The 16,585-nt window shown below is 49.9% G+C and overlaps 1 long non-coding RNA gene across 2 annotated transcripts in view; it reads right to left on the bottom strand.

Annotated features, from left to right (window-relative positions):
- Positions 1 to 2,014, bottom strand: part of LOC138249206 (uncharacterized) — a 136,053-nt gene extending 134,039 nt beyond the window's left edge. For both annotated transcript variants that reach the window (XR_011194782.1, XR_011194781.1), the window contains exon 1: positions 1,836 to 2,014. This is a non-coding gene — a long non-coding RNA (uncharacterized lncRNA). The remainder of the gene's footprint in view (positions 1 to 1,835) is intronic.
- Between the last annotated feature and the right edge of the window lie 14,571 nt (positions 2,015 to 16,585).

Below are 16,585 nucleotides of genomic sequence, written 5' to 3'. Positions count from 1 at the left end.
AGGGCTGGGAAGGGTCACACACATTTGTGGCCCTGGGGGAGTACGCACAAGAGGGTACATGTGGAGGCACCTGTCAGGCGAGCAGGGTGCATCCAGCACCCTTTCAAAGGGCAGGACCACGATATAGAGAGTGGAGGAGAGAGGGAACTCTGAGATTTGAAAGAGGACGGGGGATGGTGGAGAGTGGAAGATGTGGAAGGGGGTAGACAGGGGATGTGACAGAGGAAAGGGTTGGCCGGGCAAAGCCACATGGGCAGTGCAGGAGATGCAATCAGTAATTTGGTGGCAAAACAACACTAGAGTGGGTACACCAGTGCATAAAACAATGTTGAACAATAACAGGAATTATACCCCAAGGGACAGTAGGTCCCATCTTTACGAAAAAGCATGGGCGAGCAAAACAAGAGTCATTGTCATTACCACTACTGCCTGGTGGCGAAACATGTAATCGGTTCATGCCAAGGAGCGACAGTGGGTGCAACAACGAGGCTTACCCCCGGTAATTGCCAGTAGAGAGGAGACAGCCTGGTTCCCCGGTCAAGCCAGGGGAATCAGAGGCTCAACCACATGGGAGGGTCTTAGCATCCCACCCCAACTATACAGCACACAGGGACCCCTCCTTAGGAGGCTCCAAAGGCACCTGTGTGAGAGAGAACAGGGGCATTAGATAAACATTAATCAAACAAAGTGCAGCAAGCCCAAAAGAGGAACGCATCAATCCCTAGTAGTTTCCAAATAGTCACAATGTACACAAATAATACGTTGTAGAGTAAAATGTAGTGTGCACTACCACCAAAGTCCCTGCTGCACAAAGGAACCAGAGGGGTGAACAGAACACCCCAATTGTTGAAGAAAAAAGAAATGGGTGGTGCACCACTATGGGTTGTAAACACAATTCATATGTAATGATTAAAAAAAAGTCCCAATTTATTGAGCATGTGATGATGCGAAATTTCTGTAGGTTTCTTCCAGAAGTTTTTATTTGGTCAAAGACACTTGCTGCCACAATAGATTCATGGAGACAAGCAACCCAGCAGCCAACGCGTTTCGCCCTATATACTTGGGCTTCTTCAGGGCTGCAAGAGTAACATATGGCCATAAAAAAGTAGTAAAATAACAGTAGTATTCCTAACATTACAAAAGCAAAATAGATAAAGCAAAATAAAATATTACATAGTGCGAGGCACAAGACACTAGCTACGTGTGATTATTGATTAAGTTTGAATAGAAAGGAGAGAATTTCTTCGGATAAACCATAGTTCTGGTTGTAAATCAACCTCGAATCGTAAGTGATGGATAGAACCGACAAGGAAGATAAGTAAGAAGGAAAAAGAGAACAGACGAAGGAAAAAGAGGTGGATTCTAACAATTACATTAGTGACAAAAATGTGCATGATAACGAAATACCGTGGAAACTGTGGTAAGTATGATGATTACAGTGAACCCTGGACCGAGATGATGCCAGCATCACCATGCCAAAGTATTTGATGATCCATCACCAGACATACAATAACAAGAAGCAATAGAATAAGAGAATGAAGTAAAACAAAAAATAAAAATAGAAATAAAAATAAATATAAAAGGAGAGATAGTTTACTTTGAAAAAAGGAGCACATACCGAGTAGTAAGTTCCAATTTGAAATCAGAAGTCATTCACAAAATATGTGTGAGCACAAACGAAGATTCAATAAACTAAAAATGAGAGAGAAAATATGGGAAAGGCGATTCATATATCCAAAAATGATAATGGTAATGTGGGCAACACCCCCGGGGGTTGATTTAAACACGATAACATAGCTATATTTGTAGGTTGAAGGGCTGTTTTCCAGTCTTACCTAGAATATGTAGTTACACGCTGTTCTCACGTTGTAGATTATAACAGGCCGGTGAACTGCAGAACGAGAATAACGAACGATGGGCCCGGTCGTGTTGCCGCCCGTCAACTAAAGTGAAATAAGTAGTGCGTCCAGGTGTTTAGGAAAAAAACTGCAAGAAATGCCGAAAGTTTATAGAAGCCGCCGTACGCGAGAGAGAATGTAAACATAGTAAAGGGACTATGCCCAATGGGCGGCATTACACAAGTGGTTTATACGGCGGCCATATTAAAGTGAACAAGAGAGAATCAAAACATAGTAATAAATAGGGGTGTGAGAATGGCAGAGTGTAAAAAATAATTACCAACAATGGATAATAGAACAAAAAAGAAAGCGAAAATGTATACATATATAAGAAATATGTTGTATGTGATATATGTGGAGAAAAAAAGGGAACGAGGGGAGCAAGCAGTCCTCAGTGAAAAGTTCAATTAATAAGAAAGTGACAAGACCCCAATAAGAGAAAGAAAAATATATATAGTAGAGGATAATGTTACAATAGTGAGTATGACAGTGGTGGGGCCAATGGTCCCTATTACAATACAATCTCAATTTTACTGGAAATAAGGTCCATTGATATGCAATGAGCATATAAATACAAACAGGGTATTGTGAAGGGGTAATAACAAAACATATGTTTCGAAATCTGATACTGTCTCAGTCATTATATAGAAAATTATAATCTATTTACATGTGTAAAGGCAATTCCTAAGCCACTACTCTATTCGAAATTTTTTAAAGAAAATACTTGTATTCAATTCTAAGCTGACAATAGATTGATATATACAGTATACAACAATACCATTACAAATAATAATGAAGTTTGTGGTCAGTGTTGTGTCCCAACTCAACCGTGCGTAGCCGACAAATCCATGCTGCTTCTCTTTTGCGTAATTGCAGTTCTCTATTGCCCCCCCTGGAGTTTGGTGGAATATGGTCAATCCCATGAAACTAAATTACATTGTCGCGTTGGTGTGTCGATGTCATGTGCAATGATAATGGATACCTATTGTCATTATTCCTGATGGCAAGTATGTGCTCCTGTATTCGGTATTTCAGCTGTCTTATGGTGCTTCCCACATAGATTTTGTTACATGTGCATTTTACGATATAAATCACAAATTTGGTGTTACAGTTAATAAAACTCTTGATAGTAAAGACCCCTGTATTCTTATAACAGAAAGTACTAGTTTTATCCAGGCCAAAGGCACATATATTACAATCACGACATGTGTAGAAGCCCAGAGGCTTGGCTGGAACTCTCCCCATTGTTGCACTGGAATACACAGAGGGTTAGTTGTATCGAGCTCAGTGTTATGGTGCTTCAGGCCAAGGCATGTAGGGGGGCAGCTCTGAGGGAACAGTAGCATAACCAGCAGTTTAGGCAAAGTGAGTGAAGGAGAAAATGTTCAAAGGATATAGTCATCTGCTCTGCGTACTGGTGACAGGGGCTGTGGTCTGGTGTCTGCATAGCCACAGGAATTGAGTCGGGCCACAAGAGCAGACTTATCCCTCGGTGGACAAGGATTTCAGGAGCTGTCACCACTTGGAGAGCCATTTCCCTGCTGTCCTGAGATCTCCGCAGGTAGATCTAGGGCCCTGCCTCTCATCAAGGTGCCTTTCATGTTCTGGGAACCTTTGGAGGTGGGAGGAGGCAGGGCTGTGTCCACAAAGTGAGGGCGGGGGACAAGTCCAACAAAGTGTGATCCATTGCCTGGACTGTAAGACCCTCCAGGAAGAGGCAGATCTCCTCTGGATCAAAGAAGTCCCTGGAGCTGTTGTCTCTGGACACCCACATCCGAGCCAGCTCAAACAGTCTGATTTTGATACCCAGATTGCATATTTGGGGTCGCAGGGCCAAGAATGCCCTCCGTTTGTTTTTAGTTTTGTGGGAAAAATCAGCGGCAATTGGTATTTTGTGTCCTTTGTAATCATACGGACATTAGCGCAGGCCACCGTCAAGAGCTTCCGACCTATTCATGCCAGAGAAAGCATGTGATTATGGGTGAGCTCAGGCCGTTGTGTCCCTGTGCATTGGACCCATTCTGTGTGCTCATTGGAACTCCAGAGATGGAGTAAATTTGAGTCCCGTGAGGGTGGGGAGAAGGTCTTGAAGGAAGGTTCTGACATATGTTCTCTTGGAATGTCAAAGAAGGAGATGTTGTCCCTGCAGCTTCTGTCCTCTAGGTCCATTAATTTATTCCTGTATAGCAGTTCCAGGTGTTGAGCCGATCCTCCACCGCTGTGAGACGGTGTTCTACCCCAGCCACCTTGTCCTGAAAAGCTGCAATGTCAGCTCCGATTGACCCTAATTCTGCTGTGAGGTCTGAGATCTTGGAGTCCATACCTTCCAGCCACCGGCCAAGTGCCGTGACGTTGTGCAGGATGCACTCCATTATGATTTCCTGATACTGATCCTCAGTAGGCTCCGTGGGCCCCCAATTGGTGGCACCTGTTGCGTGGTCATGGCGCGTGACTGAGAGATGGCCTCTAAGAAGAGTAGTTGACGGGCATGTTTCCCGGAGGGCTTGCCGGAGGGCATCACCTGACCAGGGATATAGGGAAGAGGCAGCGGCGATGAGCTCAGTGGAGGGCAGTTTGGGAGGATAGAGAAGGGTGTCTGGAGGTCGGCTGCCATCTGAGCTACCTGTGGGTTACAGAACAATTGTGCTGCTCGATGGTTCCAAACAAACAGAGGCTGAACGTCACGATCCAGGCCCCTACCTCAACCAAGGCCTGGATGTGGAGAGCAGGGTCATTCAGCAAGGTGCCACCAACACCAAGGGTGAGGGGGGAAGAAGAAGGACACAGTCACTCACTGAAGTGGGGAAGGGGCGTAGCTCAGTACAGGTCCCAGGGGTGCCGTCATCCTTGGCCAGTGTTCAATCAATCAATCAATCACATTTATAAAGCGCGCTACTCACCCATAAGGGTCTCAAGGCGCTGGGGGGAGGGGGTCAGTGCTCGAAGAGCCAGGTCTTGAGCTGCCTTCTGAAGGGGAGGTGTTCGGGTATGGCGCGAAGGTGACTGGGCAGGGAGTTCCAGGTCTTCGCTGCCAGAAAAGAGAAGGATTTTCCTCCGGCGGTGGTTTTGCGGATGCGGGGAACGGCTGCCAGGCTTGACCGGTGGAGCGCAGAGTGCGCGGAGGAGTGTAGAAGGAGACGCGGGAGTTGATGAGTTTGGGTCCGAGGTGGTAGAGGGCTTTGTGTGCGTGGGTGAGGAGTCTGAAGGTGATCCTCTTGTTGACCGGGAGCCAATGGAGTTTTCTCAGGTGTCCGGAGATGTGGTGGTGGCGTGGTATGTCCAGGATGAGTCGTGCTGCGGCGTTCTGGATCCGTTGAAGTTTCCTCTGCAGCTTGGTGGTGATGCCGGCGTACAGAGTGTTCCCGTAGTCCAGGCGGCTGGTGACGAGGGCGTGGGTGACGGTCTTCCTGGTGTCGATGGGGATCCAGCGGAAGATCTTGCGGAGCATGCGGAGGGTGTTGAAGCACGCTGAGGTCACCGAGTTGACCTGTCTGGTCATCGAGAGGGAGGAGTCCAGGATGAAGCCGAGGTTGCTTGCGTGGTTGGTCGGTTGGGGAGTGCTGCCTAGGGCGGGGGGCCACCAGGAGTCGTCCCATGCGGAGGGGGTAGGGCCGAGGATGAGGACCTCCGTTTTATCTGTGTTCAGTTTCAGTCGGCTGTCTGTCATCCAGGTCGCTACTTCCTTCATGCCGTCGTGCAGTCTGGTCCTTGCTGATGTGGGGTTGTTGGTGAGGGATAAGATGAGCTGGGTGTCGTCGGCGTAGGATATGATGTTGAGTCCGTGTTTGCGTGCGATGTTTGCCAGGGGGGTCATGTAGACGTTGAATAGGGTGGGACTGAGGGAGGATCCTTGGGGTACGCCGCAGATGATCTCCGTGGCTGCGGATCTGAAGGGGGGGAGGCGGACTCTCTGGGTCCTTCCGGAGAGGAAGGAGATGACCCATTCCAGGGCCTTGCCTCTGATGCCGGCGCTGCAGAGGCGGTCTATCAGGGTGCGGTGGCAGACCGTGTCGAAGGCTGCAGAGAGATCCAGGAGAATGAGGGCCACGGTTTCACCCTTGTCGGTCAGGGCTCGGATGTCGTCCGTGGCTGCGATGAGGGCGGTTTCGGTGCTGTGGTTGGCCCTGAATCCGAACTGAGTGGAGTCGAGGGAGTCGGAGGTTTCCAGGGCGGCGGTGAGTTGAGCGTTGACGATTTTCTCAATCACTTTGCCGGGGAACGGTAGGAGGGAGATAGGCCAGAAGTTTTTGAGTTCGGTGGGGTCTGCTGTAGGTTTCTTTAAGAGGGCGTTGAGTTCTGCGTGTTTCCAGCTTTCAGGGAAGGTAGCGGTGGTGAGGGAGGCGTTGATGACGTCTCGGAGGTGGGGTGCGATGATGTTGTCGGCCTTGTTGTAAATGTGGTGAGGACAGGGGTCGGAGGGTGATCCCGAGTGGATCGAGTTCATGACGCGGGTGGTTTCCTCGGTGGTGGTAGGGTTCCAGGCGAGGATGGTGGAGATGTTGTTTGCGGCTTCCGGGGGCGGGTTCATGTTGGTGGCCGTGAAGCTGTTGTAGATGTCGGCGATCTTACGGTGGAAGAAGGTCGCGAGGGAGTCGCAGAGGTCCTGTGAGGGAGGGATGGGGTTGGTTTCTGCGTCCGGGTTGGAGAGCTCTTTGACGATGCCAAATAGTTCCTTGCTGTTGTGGGCGTTGTTGTCAAGTCTGTTCTGGTAGGCTGTTTTTCGTGCGGTGCGGAGGCGTTGGTGGTGTTGGCGGGTGGTGTCCTTGAGAGCTGTCAGGTTTTCCTCTGTCGGGTTGAGGCGCCATGTCTTCTTGCGGAGGCGGCATTCTTTCTTGGAGTTTTTGAGTTCGGTGGTGAACCAGGAGTTTTTCTTGTGGTTGTTGGTGTTGGTTTGGGTCTTCAGAGGGGCCAGGAGGTTGGCGCAGTCGGAGATTCAGTTGGTGAGGTTGTTGGCGGCCTCGTTGGGGTTGCTGGTGCTGGTGGGTTGGTTCAGGGAGAGCGTTGCTGCGAGTTGTTCTGTGGTGATTCGGTTCCAGTGTCTTTTTGGTGGTTGCCGGGTGTGGTGATGCACTGTGGTTTTCTTGAAGCTGAAGTGGACGCAGCTGTGGTCCGACCATGTGAGTTCGGTGGTGTGGCTGAAGGTGATGTGTTTGCTTGAGGAGAAGATGGGGTCGAGCGTGTGTCCGGCGTAGTGGGTGGGGGTGTTGACCAGTTGTTTCAGTCCCAGGTTGGCGAGGTTGTCTAGAACGGCGGTGGTGTTGTTGTCGGTGTGGTTCTCCAGGTGAAAGTTGAGGTCTCCTAGGAGGATGTAGTCGGTGGATGAGAGTGCGTGGGGGTTGACGAAGTCTGCGATGTCTTCGCTGAACTTGGTGCGGGGTCCTGGTGGTCTGTACATGAGGGTGCCTCTTAGGGTTGTCTTGGGGTCGATGTGGATCACGAAGTGGAGGTGTTCGGCATCGGGAAGTGAGTTGTCGGTGTGGGTCGAGATGCTGATGGAGCTTTTGTGTGCGATGGCGATGCCTCCTCCGGTGCGGTTGAAGCGGTCTCTCCGGATGATTTTGTAGCCGTCGGGGATGGCTATGGCGATGTCGGGTGCCGAGGAGGGGTTCATCCAGGTCTCGGTGAGGAAGGCGATGTCTGGGTTCGTTGAGTTGATGAGGTTCCACAGTTCGATGGCGTGCCTGTGGACGGAGCGGGTGTTGACCAGGATGCATTCGAGGTTGCTTCCGGGGGCGTCGTTCTTGGTGGTGGCGGTGTGGGTCCGTAGGCAGGTGAAGCGGCAGTTGCTGCAGGTGAAGGGTCCGTGGGTTCGTTTCGGGGTGGCGCGGTAGCAGCCCGGCGCGCGGCCGGGGTTGAGGTTGGCGAGGGTGGCGGAGTCATAGGTCAAGCGGGGGGCGCGGGGGCCAGGGGTTCGGGCGCTGGGCGCGGTCCAGGCGCGGACAGGCGCAGACGGGCTTGCCTTAGGCGCGCCTTCGGCGCGCCCGCTGCGCGCGTCCGCTGCGCGGCCTCGCAGCGGCCACCATTTAAGGGGTAGGTGGGGAGGCGGGGTCAGCTGGGAGGCGGGAGGTGGGCAGGCAGGGGAGCTGGAAGCGGGAAAAAAGAGCGACAAAAAAGAGCGGCAAAAAACACCGGGAAAAGCGCGGTAGGAGCGGCGGGAAAAAGCGGCAAGACGGCGAAAAGGGAACAAGAGCCTACTAAAATCTACTAAAAAGGAGGGGCTGAGAGGGGAGGACGGCGCACGGCGCACGGCACTCGGGGGCACACGCACGGGATACAAGGAGAGAAAAGGGAATTTCAGTCACTCGGGGGCACACGCACGGGATACAAGGAGAGAAAAGGGATTTTTAGTCAGCACCAGCACAAGCACAAGCACTCGGGGTACACGGGCAAGAAGGGGGGAGCACACTCACAGGAGAGGAAGGCAGTCAGGGACTGGAGGCGCTGCGTGAGCAGGGGAGCGACCTACCCCCAGTGTTCCCCCATTCTAGGTCCGTGGGGGGTATAAAGGAGGAGGGCAGCAGATCAGTTCACCCTGTACCCACCCTGTGCAAAGAGGGGGACCCTCATTCCGGTTCCCCGCTGCCATGAGTGAGGTTTTCCGGGGGGGGGGGGGGGGCAGTTGGGCGAATCACCTCGTGTACATAAAGGGCACTGTTGGGCCCTATCGGGCTAATGATGATGAGGGGGGGACTACAGAGGCTGGGGTCCCCTGGCATCAAAGTCTAAGTGTGGGGCCCCCATGGACAAAGGTGGCAGTACCTCCTGGTGGCACCATTCCTGAATGGCTGATCATGAGAGGGGGGGATCTGTTGATGCTCCTCAATCCGTTACAGCAGGGCTTCTATGGGTCAGTGAGTCAAGGCTTGCATGCAGCCTATGTGGATATGTTGGGGCCAAGTCAAAGTTATGGGGACCCAGGGAGCACCAAGAGAGTGAGGGGGAAAGCCCCTAGAGTACAGGAGTCCAGAGTGCAGGAGTCCCCCACATTGCCAGGTGCTGCGGGTGAATGGGGGGTGTCGCTTGGCAGTGCCATAGTCTCCTGGAGTCCTTGTGGGTGGGCTGTAGGAAGACATGTGTGGCCAGCGGCAAGAAGAAGTAGGTGAGACAGCTGCTGCACACACCAGAGTAGTTCCCGTGCAGACTGATGAGGCCGCCACAGCTGCTGGGTGACTCACAGGGTCCCTGGTCGCAGGATGAAGGGATTGGAACCCCTGCTGGTGCTGTAGAAGTCAGGCGCGTGAAGTGGAGAGTTGTCCTCGCTTATTCAGAGGATGCACGCCCCTTCTGGGTTCTCTCCAGCACGCTGGGGCATTCAACATTCAGCCATCTTTTTGCGTGGCCTGACCACGCCCCCCTTTATTAATGTTCAATGTTGTAATTTAAAAATATATTTTATAATAATTGTTAGATATTTATTGAACACTTTTCCTACTGTAGCTTAGGATGGAGTGGGAATAGTATATCCCCTCTCCAAAATCCAACATTTTCCCCTACTATTGCTTAGGTTAGAGTGGAAGTCATACATATGACCCCTTCAAAGTTTAATAATTTCACTGCTGTTGCATAGGTTAGAGTAGGAATAGTAAATCTGGTTCCAACAAAGTCCAACATTTTTGTTACTGTTGGTGAGGTTATAGTGGGAGTAGTAACTCTGATCTCTCCAGACACCAAACTGTAGCTTATGCTAGATTAAGCATAGTACATTTCATCCTTCTGAAGTGCAACATGTTTGTAGAGTGAGGATGTAGTGTTTAATTTAATTTTTTTAATTATTGTTTTTGCTTTTGTTTGGTAAATTTGGAATGTTAATTATGTTTAATTTATGTTTTTGGTAAAATTTTGTTGATTGAGTTTGTGTGATACTTCAAATTTGTATGTTTATTACTCTAAACTATGTATGATTTAAAACATGCTTTCCCTTTTTTTTGGACAAACATCTATTTTTATTTTTATTTCTTCAGTATTTTTTTATTAATTGTTATTTGTTTATATTGGTATTTTAAAATTGTGCATTTTTTAAACATTTTGGTTTGTTCTTTTTGGCTTTTTAATATTTTTGTGATTTTTTTACAGCTTTTTAGTAACATTTTGAGTAATATTATTATATTAATATAATTTTTATATAAATGTATCTATATCTAATCTATCTATATTAAAATATATGTCAACGTAGGTGAAAAGCACTCTCTCAAGTCAATTCCAAATCCTGTGTTTATTGAGACACAGATTCTGACGCGTTTCAGCCCATCGGCCTTGATCACATGACCACCAACAGACAATGCCCTACCACGAAGTGGCCTATGTGTCTGTCCAGATAAAACCACTGAAATCTATCAGTTATGGTTATCTCAAATAGCCATAACTTGTGCTCTAAAAAAACTATAACTCTCAACCCGTCACACACAGTGTTATCATCAATGATGTGATTTCAGATGTTACAGTGAAGAGGTAATGAGCGATGTATTATGTGAGTTCATAAGCAGTGCATGAGGAGGGGCTGAGTTATAGCTACTTTAGGGCATTTACTTCATATAACTATAAATGGTGAATTTAAATGTTTTTGTTTGTTTAAAACAGTTTGTTTTAACTGGCATTTTCACCTATTACGTCTCTTTAACTTTTGTCTTTTTCAATGAATTTCTGGTTTTTTTTTAAATGCAAAGTAAGGTATTATTACCATATCTAACTAAAACGTCACTTTAACCTTTCTTTTTTTCAGCAAATTTTTAGATTTTCTTTAATGCAAAGTATGATTTTATTATCATATGTATCGCCAAACCCACGCAGCTCATAGACTTCGACTGTGCACAGTGGCAGTTTGGGGGTATGGCCTGGCCCTCAAACCCCTACTGGCCACATGGTTGACTATGTGTTGTTACAATTTAAAGGGTGTCAATTGTTTTGTAGCTTTGATGTTTAGTTAAGGAAGGGGAGTCCATTGTGTTGTGCAGCATGATGAACTAGTGCAGCATTGGGGTGGGTATGGCTACAGAGCTACTCAATGTGGCTCCCACCTTGTCCCAGAGGCTGCGCACCTCAGGGCAGTCATGTAGCATGTGCACTATGTCACAGTGTGTGTGGTCGCAGCACCAGTAGTCAGAGTGGCAGGGCCACCTTATGTAATTTCACAGGTGTCCCATACCATTCTTGGAGAATTTTAAAGAGACAGAATGTTTTTCTCTTCTCCCTTGCCCCCCTAGATTTTTGAGTATCTCTGCCAAGTCCTCTGCCGTACATTCTACCTGGAGGTGGTCCTGTCAATTACTGCTCAGCCTCTCTACTTGCAGTTGGGAGGGTAGATGTTGTATCAGCATGATACACAGACATGGCATTACGCCTTTAAAGCTTCCCCAGCAATGGAGATAAGTTATCACTAGTGAGGTCGGGATAGTCCATGGCTAAGTACCCAATCTGCGAGAGAGGCATTGGCAAAATTGTATGTATTTCCACTGTTCATTCAGCTGGAGGGGAAATTCTTCTCTAACCATATCAAAGGATTTGAGGGCTCCCTGCGCTATGACTTGGTGTAAGGATTGAACCCCAGCTGCTCGCCACAGATCCCAATTAAGCAATTTTCCTCCTATATGGATGAAGGTAATGTGCCACAGTGGCGCCTTGTCATTGAGGTTGGCATCTACTCAAAGGGGTATGTGGGCATGTCTCCACGTCTTGGCCATAGCCTGGATGACAGGGCTAGGTTCTGAGTGCATTGAGGCTAAGTTTATAGAGCAGGTGCAAGCCTTGTGGCTGTCCATGAGGTTATGTTTGATCATGACTCATAGTGGTGGGTCCTATTTGTGTAGTTGCATGTATACCAATTGCGCAAGGTGTAGAACAGTGTTGTAGAGTTCTACAGAGAGAAGGCCCAGGCCTCTGCAATTCATTTGTGTGATAAGTTTGCCAAACACCAATCTCGACTTCATGATGCCCTATGTAACGTCTTCGATACCCTTATCTATGGTTCAAAGTAGCTTCAATCAATCAATCAATCAACCAATCAATCAATCAATCAATCAGGAATTTGTAAAGTGCACTACTCACCTGTGAGGGTCTCAAGGGCCGGAGGAGGGGAGAGAAGAGAGGGGGAGAGGTGATGCTACTGCTCGAACAGCCAGGTCTTCAGAAGTTTCCTGAAGGTAAGGAGGTCTTTGGTCTGGCGCAGGTGGGTGGGAAGAGTATTCCACGTTATGGCGGCAAGGTTCGAGAATGATCTACTGCCGGTTGTAATTCTGTGGACGCGTGAGTCAGATGCGAGGGCAAGGTCGGCAGAGCGGAGATGCCGGGTCGGGATGTAGAAGGAGAGCCGTCTGTTGAGGTATTCTGGTCCGGTGTTGTGCAGCGTGGGTGAGGAGTTTGATGGTGATTCTCTTGTTGACTGGGACCCAGTGCAGGTTTCTCAGGTGGCATGTGATGTGGCGGGGGATGTCCAGGATGAGGTGTGCAGAGGAGTTCTGAATGCGTTGCAGCCTCTTCTGGAGTTTGGACGTGGTTCCTGAGTAGAGGGCATTGCCGTAGTCCAGTTTGCTGCTTATGTAGGCTTGGTGACTGTTCTTCTGGTTTCAGTGGGTATCCATTTGTAGATCTTTCGGATCATGCGGAGGGTGTTGAAGCAGGAGGAGGAAATGGCATTGACTTGCTGGGGCATGGATAATGAGGAGTCCAAGATGAATTCTAGGTTGCATGCGTGGTCGTGTGAGTCGGAGCGGCTCCAAGAGTGGCAGGCCACCAGGAGTCCTCCCATGCAGAGGGGGTGGAGCCGAAGATGAGGACTTCCGTCTTGTCAGAAGTGAGTTTGAGTCAGGGATCACAACAGTGGGAGCATTCCCAGGACATAGGTAAGTCTTAGGTGTACCACAATGTTTAAAGCCTGGGTTCTCCTCCACAATGACAAATGCACTTATGATCACTTGGCATAATCAAGCTTGATGTGTTCTATGAATGGCCCAAGATTGACTCTTTGTTGATGTACACCCCTAGGTACTTGATGCGGGACGGTTTCCAATGAAATTGTAAGTCTTCTATGAATGCCTTTGTGGTCACTCATAATGGGGAGAGCTTCACTATTGCCCCAGTTGGCACTATAGCTGTCTATTGCCGCAAAGTCGGAAACAGTTTTCAGTAGGGGTTTTAGGGATGTTGTAAGGGCACACAGCGTCAGTAGCATATCATCCACATATAGGTATAGGGCTGAGTGGGTTCCTGGCATGAGGATACCCTTCGACTGGTGCAAAGCCTATGGTTCTACGGCAAGGAGGAAGACTGGGGGACAGCGGACAGCCCTCTCAGTTCCCCCTGTTGACCAGGAAGGGGCTGGATGTAAAACCTCCACAGTTCATCAATGCCGAGAGAGAATCATATAGCCATGTGAGCTAGCTGATAAAGTTGTCACTGAGATTGAATCTGTGTAGCATTGCAAAAAGATAGCCCCTTTCTATTTGGTCAAATGCTTTCTCTGCATTGAGTGACAGGGCTTGTGCTTTCTTCAGCACATCTTTGGCAAACTATCAGGAGTGATCCACAGTACAGAGGTGATTCAGAGATGATTTCCCCAGGATGAATCCTACTTGTGAGTGGTGTATGAGAGTAGGGATAACCAGTTTGAGGCGGGCAGCAAGACTCCAGCTTGTATTTTGATATCTCTGTGAAGGAGCAAGCTGGGCCAATAGCTGCTGCAATGAAGGGGATCCTTCTCTGGTTCAGGCAGAACCGTTATAATGGCTTTGTTAGGTAGTGGCCTTAGAGTACCAATCTGTTCGGCCTCTTTGTAAGCTGCTTATACGGAGTCCACAGTTATGATCCTTGTCCATTTGTAGAACTCTGCAGGGAAGCTATCCTCCCAGGGGCTTTACGGTAAGGGAATCTAGAGATCGTTTGTAATTTCTAATCTTTAGTGATTCCCCCAGTCAGTAGTTATCTGTCCTTCTCGTTAAGGCATGGCAGGTGTATTGTGCTGAACATGTTATTGATCTGGGCTCTGTCTGTGATCACCTCCATGGCATAAAGATACCAATAGTATTCAGCATTTTCTATTTCCTGTGTACATTAGACTATTTGACCAGACCGGGTTGTGATGGCTTCCCTCTGGTTGTGCCACAAGCATCTGCGTGAATTTTCCCCTGCTTGTGGTGGTGAGCCTTCAGTTTTTGGAGCACATATTCTGCCTTGGAGGTAAAGAGCATGGCGAGGGACATTCTGGCTTACTCAAGACGTCACCTGATGGCGGTGGAGCGTTGCACCATATACAGGTGAGTTAGGTCCACTATTTAATGCTCCAGAGAACCCTGTTGTTCTGCTTTTCATCTATTGCATAGCGCAGCATCTATCATCAGTGGCTCTTTAATGGTCACCTTGACCACCACCCACAGTGTTGTGATTAAGGTGGGTAGTAACATATATTTTGAGCTTTTCCTTGCCTGTGGGCAACCTAAATTGTAAAATACGAAGGCACCATGGTTTATGGATTGGTGTTGTAAGCCCCATGTTGGCCACAAGGAAAATTACAGAGTAGTCCGAGAGTGCACCACTCGAATATCACGGTGTCAGAGAGGTCATGGGCTGATAGATGAAAAAGTAATCAAGCCTTGATTGGGTGCCATGAACTGGAGAGACAGAGAAGTAGTCCCTGTTGCTAATATACAGAAGATGACAGATACTGAGTAGGCCATGGTCAGAGAGAATGTAACTAAATAGAACCCTGTCTGAGGGGGGCGTGGTCTGGCCACGTACTGCGATGGTCGCCTGAGTGCCGAGCTCCGTAGAGCGGCGGGCTCTGGGCCGGAGGAGGTGGCGCTGGGGGCACGCCGGAGCCCCCCCATTGATTTCAGAATGAGCGCTGACGACCACTGATGTCCGGGGGCCCCCCTCTCCTTTTCCGACACCCGCAGGGGACCCCCGCTTTCCCCAGGAGGTCCAAGGGAGCCGTGATGACCTGGCGGCCTGCAGGAGGCTGAAGAGCCGCGGCCTTGCGTGACCTGGAGGCCCAGCTCGGAGCGGACGCCTCCCCATGGGCTCTGGACGCCCTATTGGGAGACGCTGCCACAGGCGGCGGACTTGACAGGTGAGCGAGGGCATGGACTGTGGCCATGCCTCCGCCCATACATATACCTCTGCCCGCCCTACCCTCTTACAGCATTATAATCTCCCCCCCCCCACGGAGGCACAGGGGACGCCCGGAGTAGCCCCTATCTTTGGTGACCTGACAACTGGGACCTCATCGAGGGATAGGAGGGCAGCAGCTTGACCTGCCCTCGCACCATCATCACCTCTAATCTTTTCCCAGCCCGGGCAGCTCCCCCCCAGGAGGGTGAATCGACGTACGGGCACACCCTACTGGCACGAGGTTTTTCGCTACTACAGATTCCAAGAGCACGACGGAGTGGCGATGCTGGTGAAAACCTCCCCACCCCCCTCAGCTGGCGATAGTGGTGGGGGGGATTGTGGCAAGAGGCTAGATTTCACATAGCACAGAGAGGCACATGGCAAAGTGGAGCCTGGTGAGTCCATGCAGTGGGCCCCTGTACTTTTGGTACTTTTGATAATGCCAAGACACTCTACACTACGCTCTATGGTTGTCGGGGTGGGACCCTGATCTGTCCACCAGGAGGAGATTCCAAGTGGTGCTGTCTGCAGTACTGGGGAGTCCCCGCACTGCCCTGTGTCACCCTGGGCCATCGAGCTGGCACGCTGGCAATACTGGATAAGTCTCACCGGGGCTGGCCCAACGGAGGGCTCTCTGGTCTACCGTTTCTTCTCCTTTTCACCCATGAGCGACTGGGCCTAATGCCTTCCACACTGTTCTGGGCTCCTGACTACCACCCTCCAGCTCTGGTCCTCTGATCTTCAGTTACCTATGCCCCAGTGGCTGCCTTCTGGTCCCTGCCAGGATCTGCGACTCGGGAGGCCACCCATCTCCTTTACTTCCTTCCCCTTCTTCCTCTGTTGCACCGTCCGCCTGCCCCCGCATCTGCCGCACAGTGGATCAACGCTCTTCCAGTCCCTACCTACACTAGGGAGCCTGCGATGCTCGGGGGTAAGACAGCGAGCAAACCACCGGGTAAGCTTTCCCGGCAGCTACTCTTTTCGGAAGCTCTGCGCCATCAGAAAGTCCTGCCCGCAGAGGAGCATCCACTCCCTCCACCCAGTAACATGGCGGACGCCACACAGAGCAAGGCCATGGACCGCATCCTGCAGGAGATTCCGGCGGTGGGCGTAAGCTGGAAGGTATGGACAGTTCCATGGCTTCACTGAAGGCGGAGACGAAATCCATGCGCCTTGACATAGCAGGTTTGCAGACACAAGTTAGGGGACTGGACCAGCGAGTAACGTCAATGGAAACACACATCGCCTCCTGGGTAGACAGAGCTCTTATAACTCCGTAGCGAGGTGATCGACCTGGAGGATAGGAGCTGCAGAAATAATGTTCACTTTCTTGGGTTCCCGGAAAACATCGAAGGCGCGTACATACACTCCCACCTACGGGAGACCCTACCCAAGCTTACTGGCATAACTTTTGATCCTCCCCTGGAATTTCAAAGGGTGCACAGACTGGGTCCTAAACAGTGAGATGGCACCAACCACCCCTGCCCAATCATAGCTTGTCTGCTGCGCCATGTGCAGATCCATCAACTATTGCAGGCGGCCCGAGCACATGGTCCATTCCGGTCAGACGCTCTGGAGGTTCGACTAAC

Source organism: Pleurodeles waltl, chromosome 8 (genome assembly GCF_031143425.1).
Source record: "Pleurodeles waltl isolate 20211129_DDA chromosome 8, aPleWal1.hap1.20221129, whole genome shotgun sequence".
NCBI lineage: Eukaryota > Metazoa > Chordata > Amphibia > Caudata > Salamandridae > Pleurodeles > Pleurodeles waltl.
Note: the sequence above shows the minus strand (reverse complement) of the source record. Positions and strands in the feature narration are given on the sequence as shown.